Here is a 16,013-nt window from a genome sequence, read left to right as displayed (position 1 = left end):
CACGCTTTTCCAGACTCGAAGCTGCGAGCTCCGAGCCTTTTAGGACGTGTCCCGCACACCCTTGGGACGCCGCCGGTCTCCCGCTCGGGTCACCCCCATCAGCCTGAGGCCTCCTAGCCGCCGGCCTCAGAGGGGGTGTGTCTCCGCCCCGCAGCCGCCTCACACCCGCCTCCGCCGCAGGCCCACCTGCCGCCCTCGGCGGCCCGGCCGGGAGCAAGCGCGGGGCGGCCGCGGCGTCCGGTCCGCCCCCGGCCGGGACCTCAGGGCCCCCTTCCCGCGCAGCAAGGCCGGCTGCCCTGCAGGTCCCGCCGCCCGCTTCCGGACGGGTCGAGCCGCGGGGAGCGGAGTTCTTTTCTCCTTTCAACCCAAACTGCGACCGGCCCCCGTTGAGGGCGGGAGGAGAGGGGAAACATGCTCTTTCCCTCCACACACACATCCCTCCAAGTAACGGCGGCCGGGATAAAACTTCAAAAGTAGGATCCCGGGCCCTCCCGGAGCTGTTAGCCTCGACGCCCCTTCCCGCACGGCCCCGGCGGCCGCCCGCGCCTATCCGCGGGGCCCGGCAACGTTCTCGCTCCAGCCTTCGCAAGGCGGGCGTAGAGGCTCCGAGTGTCGGGGGAGGGGTGCAGGGCGGAGAAAGAGCATCCCCGCGCCGCTGCTGCCGCCGCCGCCGCCGCCGGCCGCTCCCCCGCCGCCCGACTGGGGGAAGGCCTCGTCACAGCCGCCGCCTCAGCAGCGGCCGCAGATCTCGCGGTGTTTGCCGGCGGCCGTGCCGCCATATTGTGTGACAGTATTTTGATTTGCACTGGGCTGGCGGAGCCGCGGCGAGAGCGAGCGAGAGCTGGGGGGGTGGGGGGAGGGCAGGCGAGCGCGAGGGGGGTGGGGGCCGAGGGAGGTAGGGAGGCGAGCGAGCTGGAGCCGAGGAGCGGGGAGCGGCGACGCCACCCAGCCATCGTTTTTGATCTGCAGCGGCCGCCGGCGGGGCGACCCAGCCCGACCCCCCTCCCCTCCCCCTCAGCCACGAGCGGCGGCGGCGGCGGCGGCGGCCGGAGGGAGTTGGCGGCGGCGGCGGCCGATCGGAGGGGCTGAGCGGGGAGGGAGGGAGGGCTGAGGTGTCCCCCCTGCCGGGTGGAATCGGAGGCGGCGGCGGCGCTGGCGGCGGCTGTGGTGGAGGCGGCGGCGGCGGCGACGGTGGAGACGGCTGCCCTAGTGGGAGAGGCGGCGGCGGCGGCGGCGGCCGAGGAGGAGGAGGGGGAAGCGGCGGCGGCGGCGGCGGCGAAGGGTAAGCGGACAGCGCTGCCGGGCCTCAGCGGGACCCCCAGTCCCGGCTCTCCCCTCATTTCCCCGCACCCCCCCGCCCTTTATCTGGAAGAGACTGCCGACTCGCGAGGCCCTTGCGGGGCGCCCGCTTCTTCCTCTCACTCTTCCTCTCCTCCGCCTCCTTCCTTCCCCAGTGGCGAGGTAGAGAGGGAGGCCCCCCAGGTCCTCCTGAGCGGCCGGGGGTGGGGAGCATCGGGCCGGGCCTGGGCTCGGGGGAGTAAGTGTGTAGGGGGAGGGGGAGATTCATTGGAGTCGGGCGCCGGGAGAGCCCCGGGTGGGGGAGGGTGCCAGGGGGTTGGGGAGGGCCCCTGCCTGCACCGGTGCCCCCCGGTCCGCCCCTTTGGCGTGTGTGAGATGGGGGGTGGGGGAAGGAGAACGCTTTTGGGGGGGAGTCGTGCCCCGAATCAAGATGACTTTGGGGCGAGGGGGAAGACCGAGGGACTCTGGTGGTGGTAGTGGAGGGGAGATCGTCGTTTACCTTTCCAATATTGGTTTTCTGCAGCCTTTTTTTCAAGTGGGGAGCCAGCCCCTCTGGGAAAGTGTGGCCCCTAGATTTCAATGGATAGATAATTCTAGCTTTCTGTCCGATCAGTCTCAAATCCTAAGACTGTGGTTGTGGCAGGAAGGCTGGAAGGGTCTTGGGTATCGCCGAACAGGTGACAGGTGTATCTTTCTGTGGCTGATGCTGTGGGATGGCCCGGGCAGGGTAGTGTACCACAGTGTCAGAGACTGTGTGCGTTCGTATTTATGTGTTTGGCCACGTTTCATTCCATATATAGTATATTTGAGATGTTAGGTTTCCATTCTTCAAGTCAGCTTAATTGTTGTGGAGAAATTCTTCAAATGTTTCTGATAAGAGGGGTTTCCAGGAGAGTGGAGGGAATTTGCAGCTTCCCCGAGGTTTCTCAGGAGTCCGTGAGTTTCGGGTCGCCGGTACGAGGCCGTTTTGAGTGCTCTATTTCATTGGAAAGTTCTTGAACACTAAGGTCGTATTTGAGGCAACAATGAGGCAGTATAATTTTGCATCCATTTTGTCTGTTTTAGGTAGGTTTGTAAAAGTGTCAGACTTTAAGATCAGGTTGATTAACATTTTTATGAAAGGAATCACTTTGTGCTTTAGCTCACTCTGAAGAGTATGTTGCTCATTATGCAATTTCGGATTTGGCCGGGAATTTTGGTGGGCATGGAACAGAATTTTGCTTTCAGTTTTTACACTACTACTGCTTACCACACTTCTCGTACAGTGGCAGAGTATTGACACCTTTTAAAAAATATCTGAATTCCTTGTAACAGTGAAATCGTGCTTGATTTTAATCCTAGTTGGAAACTTTAGATTTTGAAACCATTACATTTTCTAATAAAGACAGACATGCTTTTCATCTTGTGCGCTTTGGCTGAGCACTTAAATTAGAAACAATGGGAGGAATTGTTAGATAAATGAGTTACAAATTTTAAAAGGGTCAAGTTTTAAAAGGATCTATAGCTTTAAAAAAAAAGTGTATGGAACGAATATATTGAATGATGGCACTACCAGTGTGTTAACAGGAAATAGAACAAAAATTCCAGTGATTCAGAACTTCTGTTAGTTTTTTTTCTCCCCTTAAATCTTATCAGTTTCTAATAGAGGGTGCTTAATATTTAAATCTTTAAAGGATCAACTAAAAGTTGAATGTGTTAATTAGATGACTAAGTCATCTACTGCATATACTATGTTACTTCATTTTTCTTTTGGGCAAGTGGAATACCTTTTCTTGAATTCAAAACTATTCTCAGGGAACACTGATGAAATGCATGCCTTTGACTTCTCTTTAGTGAGCTGTCATATAGTGCAACCTGTGCTTTTGTAACTTATTAAGTGTATAAACAGTCACTCTCATCTGATAGAAATTCTCTGAAAAATGTTTTAACTTAATCTGATCTGATTGAAAGAACACCTATATTTGGTCCTCTCTTTACTGAAAAGAAACACTTGCTTTCAACTAATGATATTATTTAAAACTTGCATATAATTATTACATTTAATGAAATCAGGAGGTTTTTAAACTACAAAGTAAGCATTACTCAGATCCCCAGTTACATTATTACTGAGTATTGCTTCTTTAGTATTAGTAACACATTACACTTGGGTAACTGTCTTAAAATGATTAGTTTTATGTCTTGACAGAAATAAAAATTTATTATATTTCTGTACATTTCTCTGTAAGGGAAATTCTTTTCTCAAAATAGTAATTAGGATAAAATCGACATATGTATCTATGAACATATGGCACTGTGCAAAATAGGTGTAATGTACACCATTTACATGAAACTTTGTGTTTCTGTGCCAAAAAAGTCCCATAAGGAATGTGTGAATTTTCTGAAACAGCGTTTTTTTTTTAATTGTATAAACTCAAGACTAAAATTTTTTTTTTTTTAAGCAATTATCAACATACATTAAAAGGCAATGTTTTACATTGTTGTAGATGTTTTAGGGGAGAAGGAAATGGCAACCCACTCCAGTGTTCTTGCCTGGAGAATCCCAGGGACGGGGGACCCTGGTGGGCTGCCGTCTATGGGGTCACACAGAGTCGGACACGACTGAAGTGCCTTAGCAGCAGCAGCAGCAGCAGATGTTTTAGGGAAAAAGTTCCTGATAATCTTTACAACATATAAAATTTGTGAATTAGACTATAGTTCAGGAAAGCTTCAATTCCTTTGTATCTCTACCTGGCCAGGCTCCTATGACCCAAAGGAGGACAATAGTAGCACTTTTCTATTATGTCACTCATGTCATCTTCATTTAATCCATCTAAGATTGCGACTTTGTGAAATAGAAGGATTATGAGGTAATAACAGAGGCAAATGTGAAAATGGGGCAAAATAGTAATGAGGAAGAAGATAGGGGCTAAGATGCTAGTAGAGGATTAGATGAACAATTTTAGGCAACTAGGAAAATGGAGATGTGAAGAGTGGTGGTTGCCAAGCATAGGAAAGTGATCATGCTGAACTGTTCTAAGGAGATGTGGTCTGACTCTTTTGATAGACTCTCACAATCTATATGTCATATTTTTTAAAATTAGTAAAGAAAAATCAAAGTGAAAGTCTAAATGAAATGCATAACTTTAATGCTGGAATGATAGTAGTAAGTTTTAATCCTCTGTATTAAGATGGTAAGGATTGGGTGACTGAAATCATATGAAATCTAAATATATGTATTAATATGTGGCTTGTATTTCCAGAATACTTATATAGTATTTTAAGATTTCATTTTTTTCTGGTGAATGACAGAGTGTTGTTTACTCCCTAAGTCGTGTCCAATTCTTTTGTGACCCCATGGACTGTAGTCTGCCAGACCCCCCTGTCCATGGAATTCTCCAGGCAGGAATACTGGAATGGGTTCCCATTTCCTTCTCCAGGAGATCTTCCTGACCCAGGGATTGAACCTACATCTTCTGCATTGGCAGGCAGATTCTTTACCACTGAACCAAGGATGCTGACTTAATCAGAAAGCTAAAATCCCTGAGTAATTACTAGGGGTAGCCAGTACTGTGCTTTATGTTCCCTTTGTGATATGCTTAGTCACTTGGACATGTCCGACCCCATGGACTGTATAACCCACCAGGCTTCTCTGTCCATGGGACTCTCCAAGCAAGAATAATGGAGTAGGTTGCCATGCCCTCCTCCAGGTGATTTTCCCAACCCAGGGATCAAACCCAGGTCCCCTGCATTGTAGGCGGATTCTTTACCATCTGAGCCACCAGGGAAGCCCATGTTCCCTTTAGTTAACTACTAAACTTGCCTGTGATCTTGGTAGAGTTAGAGATTAAGAATGGCTCTTTTTCTTAGTTTTTCTAAGTATTCCATTCCTTAAAACACATTGTTTGGTATTAAGTAGTACTTAATACTAGCCTTCCAGCATTTAAGTTACTCATTTCATTTAGACTTTGATTTTTATTGACTCATTTTGCAAAATATGCTTAGTTTCTAATTTCTGAATCCTCTAAAGGAATGGACTCCTGTTAAAAAGCGCAGTACGATGTTGTCAGCTGAGAAGTTGATGTTTTGGAAGGAGATAGAAGTCAGAATTGCCACAAGTCAAAATTGTGAATATTAATTTCAATAAAGGATTTCTGTGAAAATTGATTTAAGTTTTGGCACTTAAAAAAGTTCTTTGTTTGAAATATAATTTATGTAGACCCCAATAGATAATGCTTTCTCAATGAGACTTTGCTGAATGTGTCTTTTTTTTATTTGCCTTAACATTTTACTTTAACAAGAAATTCTATTGGATTTCTCATCTGTTTCAGCTCAAAATTTGGTGTCAAGGCAGTGGTAAATTTCTTTTGGCATTTAATATCTTAACATTAACGTTTTTAGTGTTTCCTCCATAGTAAAAGAGAAACTAATATTTGTTGAATACCTACTGGGTGTCAAGTTTTCTGTTATTTCACAAATATTTATTGAGCACTTACTATGTGCCAGGGCTCTTTGAGATGTTGGAGATGACAGCAGTGGATAACATAGACAAGATTTCTGTCCTCATGTAGTTTACATTTTAGTATTGGAAGACATAATAAATGAGGAAAATCAAGTGTGTCTGAGAAAGAAAAGTATGGTGGAGAAATGTAATTCAGAAAAGGGGGTTGGGGAACAGACATTGCCTATCTGCTCTTTTAAAAACCGCATAATGGATATTATATTTGATTTCAGAAACAAAAACTCCCATACATAAATTTTTTTCTTTTAAGAATATATTTCATAACTTGGGAGCGACATTGTGTTTATACTTTGGAGTTTTAATTAATAGCAGTTTGGTGTTGGTAGTGCTTCAGAAAGCTGCTTTTTGGCTCAATAGAAAACTTGGAGTATGCTCTACTGGTTTGAATCCTGATTTTGCCACTTACTAGCTTTGTGATTTGAGATCAACTACAATTTCTCAGCCTCTTTGAGCTTATTTTCATCTCTGAAAAATGAGTGTATCTATAAGGTTGTTACGATAAATCATACATTTTGTGTAAATTATCTAATTTACAGAGGGGGCTCAATAAATTGGAACTTTTTTGTCTGTTGCTTATCTGGAGTTCTATTATAAAACAAACGTAGTTGAAGTTGGTAGCCCTTCCAAGAAGCTTTCACAGCACTGTGGGGGACATGGTTTAATACACATTGTATTTGAACAGTTACCACTCTTCTCTGGTAGAATAAGGTTAAAACTCAACTGTAATTTATAGTCAAACGTTCTGGAGAGTTTGTATGCATTGTCGAATCAGTATGCTGTCAGGAGTAAACCTGGTCTTTATGATAAAGAAACATGGTGACAGATCTTATTAATGAGCTGGATATCAGCATTTTGAGAAGTAGATAAAAATATTGTATAGGATCCATGGAAGCACTGTGAAATCTTTAGTGCAGTCTAAGTATTCAATAAATGTTCACTTTTTCTGTAATTATTATGCCTTTATTGTGTGATGGGGGTAATCCAAAGTATTCACCAAGTGTAAGGAAAACTTTACAAAGAGAAAATAATGCTAATTGTGGATAAGTTTTCTGAAGAAAGTGGAATGGTCGATCAGATTGCAGTTATTTGTTTCTCATTTTTAGCCTGGGAAATCACTCAACTGAATTTTTCAAGGACAGACCATGCCTCATTTTCCTTTCAGTCTTGACTTCACCATATCTTCAGTGCCTGGCCTGCACTTAGGAGCTCAAGAAATACTGTATGTTCAGTGCTGAACGACTCTTAATGATAGTTTTCCTTTGGTATCACAACTCTTTTTGGTAGTAAGCACCTCCTGATTTTGAAAAGTGCTTGCGCTGGACTTAAGCCTTTAAATCTCTTGTTTTAAGCACAGACTGAGGTGTCACACAGAGTCTTCCGAATGCCTTTTTTTTTTTTCCTCAATTTAGCCAAAAGTTTGAAAAAAGATCCTAGAGATTAGAAGGAAGAAAAGAAATCAGTTATTTACAACTAGATTGGTATTTGTGAACCTATTCATATGAAGTTATTAACATTAAAGTGAATAGCAATTTTTAAAGCAAGAGTAGAAAAAATAATTCATGTATAATTTTACACTCAACCAACCTTTAAAAGACAAACTTACCTCGTTTGTCTCTTTAAGGCAATTTCAGTGAAACTGTAGATTTATACCGACATTATAAATTAAATGGCTGTCAATTTCTTACATTCCTATGATGTGGAGAATTTTGGTGTTTTCACGGAAAAGGGAAAACATCCCACCCCACCCCACCCTTACCAGTAGCCATTTTTCAGATGTTAAATCTTAGCATCAGTCAGCTTTTTCCTGTTCTGTGGCAAGTTATTCTCTGCCTAATGAATACAGTAATAATTTTAGCTTTACTAAAACTAAAGACTGGCCTAAGGTGTAAGATCTTTAGTCATTTATATAAATTATTTCTTGGCTTAAAAAAAAGCCAAGATAAAAAAAAAAGCCAAGATGTTTTTGAAGATTTATAGAAACAAATTGCTTGATATTCAGATTTGTTTTAGAAATGAGCTAGAAATACCTGCAATTGAATATTTTTATACTCTTGTGGGATTTTGCTTGTTTGCTTGTTTTGAACTGTAACAGAACCTGCCACTGGAAAGGGATGCTACTATAGGGTGTCAGCTTGAGTGGCTTCAGAAAGAAAGTCTTGATTTATCCATAAACAGGTACAACATAGATAAGGGCATTTTAAGAATCTGTAATATTTTAACTGCATTTTTAAAGAAAATGGCATTCTTGTTTCACTTAAGAAAAAACAAAACACAGTCCTTGTACAAGCCTCAGAAGCCAAATAATAAAATAGAAGTTGGAATGGTCCCACAGAGAGAAGCAAGAGTAACAAAGTGTAGGATTTAAAAGATTTTGGTGGAAGTATATGAATGCTGATTGTTTTTAATAAAATGATTCCAAAGAATCCATCTGTTAAAGAAAATTTGTGACCCCTGCAACCAGCCCCTGCCCATGCTTGCCACAATGTTAATAGTAAGTCAAAAGCAGTGCCACATGCTGAGGTATATTCTAGAGATCAGTACTATTATCAGAAACTTCAGAGTTTCTGAGGGGTTGATTCTGATCATTTAATTTGTCTATTTGGCTAGTGCAGAAGACAGATTCTGGGAGAATAACAGATGACAGTGGATTATTAAGGTGAAAAAAGTGCAAAAAAGTAAATTTTCACTTAGTTAACTATACTTAAATAATGGGAAGCAATTTTACACTTGGAATTCAGTTTTGTTAGGTTTTTCTTTCAGGATACCTGTTCAGTTCATTTTTCTCAGCAAGTAAAATAAAAGGGAAGTAACTTCTATATTATTTAATTTACAGTAACTCTTCAGACCAAGGATGAAATAAAACATCACCAGTGTTTTTTTAAATTCAATAATATTATTTTTTATGTCCATATCTCACATTCAGAAGAGAGTTAGTGCTAAATTTCCTGATGTTTATTGCTGGACTGACTGATTTTTTTTGCTTTTTTTTCCTAAAAGTTTTTTATGTCAATTCATCGAACTAGTGGTGGTTGTAGAATATTTTGCTCTACTAATGAGTGTTAATTGCTCTTTGTATAAATAATATTTAACAGATTAGTAATATACTTGTATTACACAGCTATGCTTATACTAACATTTTCTTTTCATCAGCTTTTATTGATGGTGCGTTATCACTAAAAAATAGTTACACAGAAGATAGTAATATAGGCAAGAAAATCTACTTTTTAAAAGGAATTCAGAACAGGGTATGTGTTGCATTTTAATTTGTTGAGTACATTGTGGTAAAATTGCTTGGGTTACTTTTTAAAAAAACTATTGGTGACCAGATAAACAAGAGCATCTACTCTTTGGGACACAAGCTGATGTATGTAGGAGTCACAGTTAAGTAGTTACTAGAATTGAAGGGGAAAAGTTCTCAAGATATCTTAAGGGATCACTGTTAAACAAAAAAGTTGAAAATCCAGGCCCTGTGTATTTGCATTGAGAGTAATTTGGTGTTTACCTTGTGACAGTGTATACCTGCACTGTACTTACCGGAATGCTGTTTGCTGCTTTCTGCTGATTTTCAAAGGAAATGGAAAAATAAACATGTGGAAATGAGGTTTCAAAAAAACTTTCCATTTCCACAAAGCCAATTCTTCTTTTTTACATATGAAAATGTATTGACACCTGTTGGTTGAGCTTGATTTTTCTTTTTTTCTTGAGATTTTTCTAGCTGAGGTGAGGGTTGCCCTGAGTGAGACATCCTCATTCTCTTTGTGAGATTTTCCCTTCGTGAACACTGGCGTGAATTTATAGGATGACGGTTCAGAACCGTTGCTGTAGCTTTGTGAATGAAATAAATCCATTGTATTCTTTTGAGGAAGGAAACTGGTTCACGGGAATATTGAACTGGTGATCTTAGCCTAACCAAACTGCGGAATCAGTACTTCTGTAGGGTAATACATGACCGAAAGAATAGAAAGAAACTCCATGGAGTTTGCTTCATATGCCTTCTATGATACACCTGTGCACAGTAGCTGACTAACCCAAGAAGTCCTGGCTGATTCATCCTTTCACCATGAGTCAAGACTGGCCTGTTAGTCAACCTAATTCACCTCTCCAGGAGTTTTGAATTAGTTTTGAGTCCTGCTTGTGTGCCAGGTACTGTGCTAGGTGATGAGATTGGAAAAATGAGTAAGATATGTCCTTGCCCTCAAGGGACAGGTATTCAAACTAGTATAGTGAAGTGAACTCGCTCAGTCGTGTCCGACTCTTTGCGACCCCGCGGACTGTAGCTTACTGGGCTCTTCCATCCATGGGATTTTCCAGGCAAGAGTACTGGAGTGGGTTGCCTAGCAAATGCAGTGACCAGGTTAAATGTAAAACACTTTAGCGATCTACAGGAGGGAGCATTCAACCCTGTGAGGGAAGGAAAGATATGAGAGGGAATTTTTCGTAGGAAAGGTGACACAATCTATGTGCCAGATAGGCAAGGAAGAGGAGAATTTGGGAGAAGCAAGACCATTTCAGTCAGAACAACATGCATAAAGGATGGAGGTAGGAGAGGACACACCTACTCAGTACAGTGTATTAGGTATCAGTGGTGGGTTAATCGGAAGTGAGGTAGAAAATGAGAAGAGCATGAAAATACTTGTATACTCTATAAAGTAGATTTGACTTCATCCCATAAATGATGGAATGCTTAAATTAACATTCTAGAAAGATTTCTCTGGCTCTAGAATAGAGAATATTTAGGAGCTGGGGGTGGGGTGGAAGAGGTAGCTTTATAACCATTTATTTGAGAATTGATGAAGAGATGAGTTAAGGCTGTAATTAAGGAGAAGAGTGGGTGATGAATTTGAGAATACTGAGTGTGAAGTAAGGTAAGAATCTCGCACGCCCCGGCTTGAGTACCTGGGTGCAAAGTGTAATGCCTGTCAACCATCGATAAAAGAACATGCCAGGGGCACTAGCAGGTGAGGAAGATATTTAAGTTCTGTTTATGGTTGTATGGCTCCTATAGAGAGAGAAAGAAGAAGAAGACATCACTTTATGTTGGGGGGGGGGAGTGGTAACAATTGGGAAGTCTTCTCTGATTAGATGACATTTGACCAGGTATCTGAGTGAAGTAATAAAGAGAAAACTTTCTAAACAGAGAGGTGGGAGCATGCCTGCCATGTTCTAAGAGCATGAAGACCAGTGTGGCTGGAGTTGAGAAAGGGAGAAGTGTAGATGAGATCCTGGTGAGTATGTGCTTTTCATGTAGTGCCTTTAGATTGTAGTAGGGATTTTAGTATTTAGGATGAGCTTAGAAGCTACTGAAGGGTTTTAAAACATGAGCTGTTTGCCTTTTCCCCTCCTCTCACTTGTTAAAATATGATTTGTTAGTGGCTATGTGTGTGTAATTCTATATTATTTTCATGTAGGTAAATTCATGTAACCCTCACAGTCAGGATACAGAACTAGATCTGTTCCATCATCACAAAGAAACTCCTCTGTCCTTCCCAGCCTTAACCACTGATCTGTTCTCCATCACTGTAATTTTGTCACTTGGAGAGTGTTATAAAAGTGGATTCATACATTATGTGATCTTTTGAGATCGGCTTTTTTCCCCTCAGCATTATACCCTTGAGATCCATTCTAGTTGTTTCTTGTATCAGTGGTTCGTTCCATTTTAATTATAAGAATTAAAATGTGAGTGTGTGTTTTAGTCACTCAGTCATGTCCGACTCTTTGAGACCCCTGTGGACTTGGCCCACCAGGCTCCTCTGTCCATGGGATTCTTGGGGCAAGAGTGCTGGCGTGGGCTGCCAGGCCCTCCTCCAGGGGGGAGGTTGGAAGGGTGCCATTGTATGGTGTAGCACAGTTAATTCAGTCACTGACTGAAGGACTTCTGTGTTTCTAGTTTGGGGCTATAAACACAAAGCTGCTGTGAACAGTTTTGCAGGTAAAATACGTTTTCCTCTCTCTAGGATAAGTCCCCTGGAGTACAGTTGCTGGGTTGTATGATAAATATATATTTAACTCTATAAGAAACTGCCACTTTTCCAGAATAGCTGAACCATTTTACACTCCCACCATCAGTGTGTAAGAGATACAGTTTCTCTGCATCTTTGTCAGCATTTGATACTGTCAGGATATTTTTTATTTCAGCCATTCTAATAGATATGTAGTGATGTCTCCTTGTAACATTAGTTTGTATTTCCCTAATGGCTAATGGTGTTGAATGTATTTGCATGTGCTTGTTTGATGTCTGTATACCCACTGTGAAGTGTCTCTTCAGGTCTTTGCTTATGTTCTAATGTGATTGTTTTCTTCTTGTTGAGTTTAATGAGTTCTTTATATATTCTGGATAGAAGCACTTTGTCAAATATGTGATTTGCAAATATTTTCTCCTGGTCTGTAGCTTATCATTTCATCTTCTTAATGGAGGCTTTTGCGGAGAAAAAGAAATTATGAAATCTAATTTATCTTTTTTCTTTTATGAATTGTTCTTTTCTTATCAAGTCTAATATCTTCTTAACTTTAGGTTCCAAAGATTTTTTTCCTGTTTTCTTCTAAAAGTTTTCTGAAAAGCTTTATGTCTTGCATGTATAGGTCTGTGATCTGTTTTTACTTAATTTTCACATAAAGGTATAAAGTTTAGATGAATTTCATTTTTTGTCTGTGAAATGATCAACTGTTGCAATACCACTTATTGCAAAAAAATTACCCTTCCTCCATTGAATTAATTTTGCACATTTGTCAAAAATCAGATGGCCGTGCTGTGATGGTCTACGTCTAATTCTCTATTCTGATCCATGGATGTGTGTTTATCCCTGTGCTAGTATCTCATTTTCCTGAGAACTGTAGCTGAATGGTAAGTCCTAAAACCAGATAGTGAAATTGCCCTAATTCTTCTTTTTCAGAATTGTTTTTAACTATTCCATTTCCTTTCCATGTAAAATTTAGGATCTGTTTTTTTAAAAAGCCAGAATTTTGGTAGGAATTTCATTAAACTCTTAGATGTATTTAGGGAAAATTGATATTTTTATTTTGTTAAGTCTTTCAATCATAAGCACAGTTTATCTCTCCTTATATTTATAGATTGTCTGATTTCTTTGATCAGCATTTTATAGCTTCTAACACACCCACATTTTATATATGTTTTGCTAGATTTGTACCTAGGCCCTTTTTTTTTTTTTTGGAGCAGTTATAAATGATACTGTGTTTTAAATTTTGGTTTCTAGTTGTTTATTGTAGTTTATAACAATGTGGTTGATTTCTGTGAGTAGATCCTGTACCCTGAGACTTTGCTAAACTAATAAATTCTAGTAATTTTTTTGTGTGAGTTTTCTCATGTATCTGAATGCAGACAGTTACGTTTCTTCTTTCCCAATGACTTTTATTCCCTTTTCTGACCTTACTGCTCTGATAAATACTTTCAGTACTATGTTTAGTAGGCATGGGGAGATTAGACATGCTAGTCTTATTCCTGATCTTAGGGGAAGGCATTAAGTCTGTCACCATTAAGTACATGTTAGCTGTAGGTTTTTTGTAGGTGCCTGTCTTTGCCTTATTTGAGTTTTTATCATGACTAGGTATTGAAATTTCTCAAGTGGTTTTTCTATGTCAATTGATATGGTCATATGGTTTTTCTTATTTAAACTGTTAACTGATGGTAACTTCCCTTTTTAAAGACATACTGTGGCAGCTCTTTGTGGAATAAACTCTTAAGGGCAGGGCAAAGATGTCAACGGAGAAGCCATATTGGAAATTATTGCAGCTCAGTGAGAGCTGATAGTGGCTTGGACCACAGTAACAACAGGAAATGGTTGGAAGAGGGCAGATTTTGGATATGTTACAAACCCTGAGTGGCAGGCAGGATATGTTGATGAATTGGATCTGAGGCATAAAAGAGCAGTCAAGGAGTACTCAAAGATTTTTGGCCCAAGCATTTGAAAGTATGGAGTTGCTGTTGACTGAGTTGGGGAAGACAGTGAAGTAACAAGTTGGGCTCGACAATCAAGAGGGTTTTTGTTGGGGCATGTTAACTTTGAAAGGCCTACTAGACATTTAACTGGACCTATCAAGTAGGTAACTTGAAATTCAAAATGGAATTCAAGCAAGAAATTCAGGCTAGAAATAGAAATTAGAGTCATCAGTTGAGTTGATATATGAGAAATTACAGTGATATTTATTAAAAATTTTAACTATAACCTTTTTCTTTTTACTCTACTGTTATTTAGGTTTATTAGCAAAAAACATGATTCTCCTAGCACATGAAAAACTTTGTGAAAATTTGGATTGTTTGTTTATTAACACTGTTGCCTTATCTCACATTAAATGCACCAGAAATTATGTGATTGGGAGATAATTTGGGAGATATGTATGTATTGTAATGTGTATTTAATCATGCTTATTTGATAAGTAGATAGCTTTAATAGTAGTATAGACACATGTGCCTTACTAATTTTGAGAGCTTTGTCCTAAATCTTTGTAAACAAAGTAAAAAGTTTATGCATATTGTAGACAAGTTTTGATACTATTATTAAGTGGCTGAGAGGCTTTCTGAGGCAACATTTCTTTTGTAGAAAAAACAGTTAGCCAGAGAGACAGATCAAAAACAAAAATTAAAAACGAGAATGCAAAATAGATAGCAAGGAGAGACTTTTTTATTTTTTTAAGACTTCTGACTTAGAGCCAGAATTAACTTGGTAAAGGGAAAGGGTGAGCCTCAGTTTACAAACTTGATAGAAAGATACCCTCTGAGTTCCATTCAGATATGTTTTCTTCATATTAAGGTATTCTAGAAAATGCTTTTTAAGTGGCATGACATTTTCTGTTGTAGCTAATTAATGATCTTTTCTTATTTATAAAATAAATATCTCTAGCACATTATTTCCCCTGTTGCAAGGTTTGCCATATTACATTATAATATTCTGTTTATTTTTCAGTTTCTCCCACTGAATAAGGTTTTACAGCATTAAGTACAATGCCTTAGTACAGTAAGCTCTATGTAAATATTTATGAATGAATGAGTGAACAAACACACTACTAAAGTTTAAAGCTGTTAGATTTACTTGCTTTTGAAAGTGTGTTTTTGAGATTCCACAGTATAAATTATGGTCAAAAGTCTTTGCTGAGTAGTGCCCTGATGCTTTCAAACAAGCATTATACCCCCGAAAAGTATACCCAAACATAGCACATTACTAACCCAAGGTCAGTGAGGCACATGTTTTGCGTCTTGTTATTTGTTCTTTTTTCATGGTAATAGTGGTTTTAAAGAACTCCCCTGCCAATGAAGGAAACACAAGAGATGTGGTTTCAATCCCTGGATCATGAAGATCCCCTGGAGGAGGAAATTAAATGGTAGCTAACTCCAGTATTCCTGCCTGGAGGATCCCATGGACACATGGAGCCTGGTGGGCTGCAGTCTATGGGGTCGCAAAGAGTTGGACACAACTGAGTGCATACACACACACATACACACACACAGTGGATTTTTACAAAATCTAAACCTGGCCTAGACTTCTTGTATGCAGTGGAGCACACATTGTAAATAGTAGGTTGGGCTTAGAGTTTAGTCTATAGTAGTATCTCATTGGAAATTTCCTATACACGTTTTAAAAGAAAGTAACTTTCATCTTCCTTTTACCTACTCCCCCCTCATTTCCAGGTTGATGGTAGAGGTATAAGCTAGGATTCTTTTCAGTAATGAGTATACATACTTTAAAAAACATTTTCATATACCTTTTCTCCTTTGAGCTTCATAAGACAAAAATACCCTGAGTCTTTACTGTTCCAATTCATATTTAAGCCCAGGAGAACAGTTATTTTTGAAAGCCGTAGTATTTTATTTCCAAATCTCTAGTGTGTGTTTTTTGTATGTGTATGTTTATATATGTGTATTTATATATCTGTGCGTGCATGCTCAGTTGCTCAGTCATATCTGACTTTTTGCGACCCAAGGACTGCAACCTGCAGGCTCCTCTGTCCATGAGATTGGCCAGGCAAGAATACTGGAGTGGGTAGCCATTTCCTCCTCCAAGGGATCTTCCCAACTCAGTGATCAAACTCACATCTCCTGCATTGGCAGGCTGATTCTTTACCTCTGAGCCACCTGGGAAAAGAAGAAAGAAAGTGAAGTTGCTCAGTCATGTCCAACTCTTTGCAACACTGTGGACTGCAGACCACCAGGCTCCTCTGTCCGTGGGATTCTCCAGGCAAGAATACTGGAGTGGGTTGCCATTTC

General features: G+C 40.5%; 1 protein-coding gene across 2 annotated transcripts in view; it reads left to right on the top strand.

The window, feature by feature from the left end:
- The first annotated feature begins 1,260 nt into the window (after positions 1-1,260).
- TAB2 (TGF-beta activated kinase 1 (MAP3K7) binding protein 2) overlaps positions 1,261-16,013 on the top strand; it is an 81,388-nt gene continuing 66,635 nt past the window's right edge. Inside the window, exon 1 of one of the 2 annotated variants that reach the window (XM_070461566.1) lies at positions 1,261-1,282. The gene's annotated coding sequence lies outside the window, so the exon portion shown is untranslated. The remainder of the gene's footprint in view (positions 1,283-16,013) is intronic. The other variant, XM_070461567.1, reaches the window with a different exon arrangement.

Source organism: Odocoileus virginianus, chromosome 34 (assembly GCF_023699985.2).
Source record: "Odocoileus virginianus isolate 20LAN1187 ecotype Illinois chromosome 34, Ovbor_1.2, whole genome shotgun sequence".
In the NCBI taxonomy this organism is placed as follows: Eukaryota; Metazoa; Chordata; class Mammalia; order Artiodactyla; family Cervidae; genus Odocoileus; species Odocoileus virginianus.
The sequence above is the reverse complement of the archived record's forward strand: the minus strand, read 5'-3'. Positions and strand labels throughout refer to the sequence as shown.